Below are 5155 nucleotides of genomic sequence, written 5' to 3'. Positions count from 1 at the left end.
CATGACTCACAAGAATTTCCTTAGTCAAAATTAGCTCAAATGGTAAAGATTTTTTGGTTTTAATTTATTTATTTTCTTATTTTTACATGCCAATCCCAGTTCCCCCTCCCTCCTCTCCTCCTGCTCCCCCAACTCCCCCCCCCACTCCAACCCCCATCCACTCCTCAGAGAGGTAAGGCCTCCCATGGGAACTAAACTAAGTCTGTCCCAACATCTCTTTGAGTCAGAACCAAGCACCACCCCACCCCTGTGCCTAGGCTAAGCAAGGTATCTCCATAGAGAATGGTGTCCACAAAGTCATTTCATGCATTAGGGTTAGATCCTGGTCCCACTGACTCAGAGACAGATATTGGGGTTCAACCTGAAGACCAGAAAAGCAAATCATCCAGCCACTGGCTGTTACCTCAAATTTAGTCTGAAAATGGTGATCCTGCCTCCAAGAAAACTCAGAATGATGTTGGAGGAGGGTGCTACTTGCTGGTTCCGGCCACTCGGCTAGCTTATACCCGAAATAATCACACAGAAACTGTATTAATTAAATCACTGCTTGGCCCATTAGCTCTAGCTTCTTATTGGCTAACTCTTATATTTTAATTTGACCCATTTCTATTAATCTGTATTACCACGTGGCTGTGGCTTACCTGCTAAAATTCTGACCAGCGTCTGTCTCAGGCAGCTCCATGGCATCTCTCTGCTGCTGTTGTCCCTTTCTCATTAGCATTAAGAAAATTCAAGGTTAATAAAGCATTATGTAATCTATTTCTGGGGGCACTTTCCACCCCTTTCTGTTTACTGTATCCTTTATAGTTTGATTTGATCTTTCTGTAACTGCCTGACCTGTAGGATTGTGTGGTGTACCTGTAATATGCTTAATGTTATAATAAGCAAAAAATTTCATTTTCTAAGAGACATATGCTGAGCCATTATCTGTCTTTATTTGTGCAGATATATATACCCATGATGGCCATAACTTCTAACAAATGTGTGATTACTGAAACAGCCTTTTCTGAGCTTAAAAGCAGTTGCCCACTGAAAACCTGAATAAGTGTCAATGGTTGGTGTACATAATTTAATTTTCCAAATTCTGCAAAGTGAAACACATCCATCTGCCAGATTTCATTCCTTTGAGTACCCATTGGATTGGTCCCTGCAGGTAGTGGTGTTTGGTTATAGAAAGAGCAAGTAGGACAGCTCTTTATAATCTCCTTAGCTTGCTGCCATGTATTAGAAAACTGTTTATTTAAACCTTTGCTATTGATATTTATGTTTTTATGAAATTCTGAGGCCTGAAACATGCTTCCTATCAATAACTGATCAATGTCTGCATTGTCTTATGCTAGAGGACCTGGCAGACTCATATGGATCAGATGTGTGTTATGTATATAGGAGAAAACCTATTCCTGATTATGTCTTGCACCTGGATAAATAATGAAGTCAATGCTATATCATCTGGTATAAATTCAGAAGTTTCAATATGTAAGACAACTCTTTCTGCATATTATGAATCAGTAGCTGTAATGGATTTGCAGTAGCCCCGCAGGCAGGGGGCCAGCAGGTCCCAAGAACATCCAGTCCCCTGAAGGGCCCGGACGCACCACGCAGATCTCCAAAGGTGGCTGGTCCCCTGGGCGACCCCCGGTGCTAGCCATGTGGGCAGCAGTTTTGGCAAGGGGTAGACAGATAGGCACACCATGCAGATGGGTTTGCTGCAAGCTGCCGGGGTCCCGGAAGCAGCCAGTCCCAAACAGGGACGGCGCACAAGACCACGCGGCAGATCTCCATGTGACTGCGGCCGGCGGGCAAGAGAGACGGATAAACATACCATACTGAGTAAAGTTAGATATTTATTAGATTCGTTATGGAGGGGAAGGAAAAGGGGAGAAGCGGGGAGAGAGAGAGAGGGGGAGAGGCTGCCTGTCCTAGAGAGGGTACAGGAAGAGGAAGAGTGGGGCTCTGAGGCTGCAAGCAGGAAGCAAGTGGGCATGGCTTATCTCTTAAAGAGACAGAATTACATTCCCAGCTCTTTTTTATAATAAAAAGCAGAGGATTAGGCACTACAGGTTGAAGGAATTGGGATGGCGAATTCTCAAGACTGCTTCTGGCTTATTTGTGGGCGTCGTCTTTGGGGGGGCGAACCTGAGAAGGCTGGGTGCTGGCCACATCCTGGCATAGCTGGTCTCTTTGCTCCTGTCCGGTGTTTGTGGTATGGAAATGTCTATCTCTTACACCTGGCTAAGGTATTGGCAGAACAGAGGACATAGTTAAATTAAGGAAAACAATTTTAGGACCAGGGAATTGAGGAGGATGTATCTGATCTGTTTAAGGTGGATCCTTTAATTTGGCTCTCTGGAACTCACAAGAATTTTTGGGGTTTGTGAAAACAGAAGTTTTAAACACATACATTGTATAATGACTGTGACATATTTTTATACAATGAAAAGTATTTTTAAGACTATGGAAGGCTGCATGAGAGAGAAATTTGATCTGAAATTTGTTTGGTGAGGTTGTTCTTTTAAAATGACAAAACCTCTTAGCTATCCAAACTGCATCAGAGATCTTTGAGAAGGATAAAATTTACTTGAGTTACTGATTAAAAAATGACAGAGAACTTACTTGGTTGGCAACTAGGAGCTACTCCTCAGGGTCCTCCATGGTCGCTGAGGGTCATATTTGCCTTTTGCTGTTTAGCGCAGGGCCTGCCAGGCTCCAGAAGATCCTGTGGGCTAAGAAATCTGTGGGAAGACAAGCTTACCTTGACCTGAGCAGCTAGGTCATCGATTCCAGTGATTCTGTCCACGTCAGGAGATCTTCAGCTTAGATGAAAGGCAGTTTTGTCCAATGGTCAGTGCTTGGAAGTTGAAGCAAATTGCGGATGGACGTAGCTGTGTGTCCATTTGTCTTCTGTCTGCTTTGGAGGAAGTAGAGTGCTGCTGCTAGGAGCCAACCTGTCTTTTTGTTATGAAAAGTTTTTTAATAATTAAATATTTAAATATTACATTCCCCAGATCTCTGAGCAGTTGAGGGCTGTGTATTAGGTATAACTACAGTATAGAATTTGTCTGGAAGGTTGGGTCTGAGCTTGACTGTACTTGCTCTTGACAGGTAAGATTTACACTCATAAAAAGGCAGAAAGAAGAAGAAACTGCTTGCAATAGAAGGTTAATGGCCGAACTGACAATAGTAGGGAACAGCTTAATATATTTTAAATGAGGGTTGGATTAAATATAAAGTATTTTTGTAAGAGACTTGAAAGTACATACCAGTTTAAAACATGAGACTTATTGTTTTTGTACTCTGAAATGATATGTAATAAACAATTATAACATTAAACATAGGTGCATTTAAGTTACATGTATGAACATACACACATAGAGTGAACAGGAATTAGGGAAAGTGGATGGTTTTGGTGTGCCCTACCAAAAGCATGGCACTGCAGAAAACATGCATGTAACACAGTCAACAAGAGGAATTTAGTAAAAACCAGGGGACAAGGCAGGGTATACTTCAGTAAAGATGGAAGAACCTGGTCACCTGACCTATCTAGGCAGTAAGGTCACCCATGTAACAAGAGTTACCACTGGAGAACCAGGCAGGGAATATCTCAATAAAGATGGTGGAACTTGGTCACCTGACCTGGCTCTCAGTCAAGATGGTGGCAAAGTCACCTGACCCCAATTAAAATGATGGTGATCACATGTATGAAAAAGCCACAATTTTTGAGCTGTAAGGATTTTAGTCTTAATAAGAGAGACCTAGAGATGTGCTCTGCCCTGTGGCTGAGCTGCTATGTCACAAGCAGCAGAGGGGAGCAAAAAGGCTGGAACCGAAAAAACTGCACCATGTCACAGCTGGAATTGAAAAAAGCCGGGGAACAGACATGGATGGTTGCTATCCACAGCTGAAATTGTGAAAACCTGCAAAACACCACTAGGCACACTGTGAGACTGTGGCAGGGTGTGAATCAGCGCAAACACTGCAGGGACCCATGGGCCGGGTGTCCCCTAACCCTGGGTTGGGTGCTATGACCTGGCTGAATCTGGTCGGGGTGACTCAGAAGTCAGAGAGGCCAGAGGCCGCTGACAGCGGCCTTTTACAGCCAGGAAAAAAAGAGAAGAAATGGAAAAAAGATTAAGAATCTAAGGGACCTTGGGTCCCCAGTCGAATGCACTGCACAGTGTATGCAGTGCTAGAGCGGGCTGGCTGACCCCAGGTCAGTTCAAACACATTTTTAGTTAAGAGAAGAAACCATAGCAGAACGGGGAGACTCACCAATCGAAGCCTGGAAGCCGGTGGTGGGAGTAGAAATAAGCTGGTTCAGAAGTCTCCTCACAGCACCAATGAAATAGATTTGCAGCTGTCCGGCAGGCAGTGGGCAGCAGGTTCTGAGAACAACCAGTCCCGGGCAGGGCCTGGGCGAACCACACAGCAGGTCTCCTAAGGTGGCTGATCCCCTGGGTGTCCCTGGTGGCTAGCCATGTGGGCAGTGGGTGGGCAAGGAGCAGACAGGCTCACCATGCAGATGGGTTTGCTGCAAGCTGCCCAGCGTCCTGGAAGCAGCCAGTCCCAAGCAGGGATCGTGCACCAAGAGACCACATGGCAGGTCTCCATATGACTGCGGCCAGCGGGTGAGAAAGACAGATAAACATACCATACAAAGTAGAGTTAGACATTTATTAGATGGGTTATGGACGGGAAGGAAAAGGGGAGAAGGCAATAGAGTGGGAGGGGGGAGAGGGAGAGAGAGAGAGAGAGAGAGAGAGAGAGAGAGAGAGAGAGAGAGAGAGAGAGAGAAAGTTGGCAGCCTTCTGAGAGATGGGATAGGAAGAGGAAGAGTGGGGCTCTGAAGCTACAAGCAGGAAGGGAGTGGACGTGGCTTGTCTCTTAAAGAGACAGAACAGTCATTACAGTAACTATATTAAGAGGTTCTTTAAAAATCCCTTAGCACCATGAGAATAGCATTTTCTGGACAGAATTATAAGGGCTTTGTTCCACCTTACTTAATTCCTCTGCTTTGTAACAGGAATGGCCCTGAGCTGCTTTAGTTTTCCGCCTTGGTACTGGTTAAATACTGAAAAATATGCTTTTCTTGACAAATTAAAAACAATTAAATCAATTCTATACACGGAACAAGAAACCCAGAACTAATGGGCAGGGA

General features: G+C 44.5%; 1 long non-coding RNA gene across 1 annotated transcript; it reads right to left on the bottom strand.

Annotated features, from left to right (window-relative positions):
* Positions 1-1826: 1826 nt before the first annotated feature.
* LOC146889201 (uncharacterized) lies at positions 1827-4928 on the bottom strand. The gene is made up of 2 exons (XR_015736992.1): positions 4513-4928; positions 1827-4409 (listed from the first exon to the last, which is right to left on the bottom strand). It is a non-coding gene; the product is annotated as an uncharacterized LOC146889201 (long non-coding RNA).
* Positions 4929-5155: the final 227 nt, after the last annotated feature.

Source organism: Myodes glareolus, chromosome X, assembly GCF_982192425.1.
Source record: "Myodes glareolus chromosome X, mMyoGla1.1, whole genome shotgun sequence".
Taxonomy (NCBI): domain Eukaryota; kingdom Metazoa; phylum Chordata; class Mammalia; order Rodentia; family Cricetidae; genus Myodes; species Myodes glareolus.
This window is presented reverse-complemented; position numbering and strand designations above follow the sequence as displayed.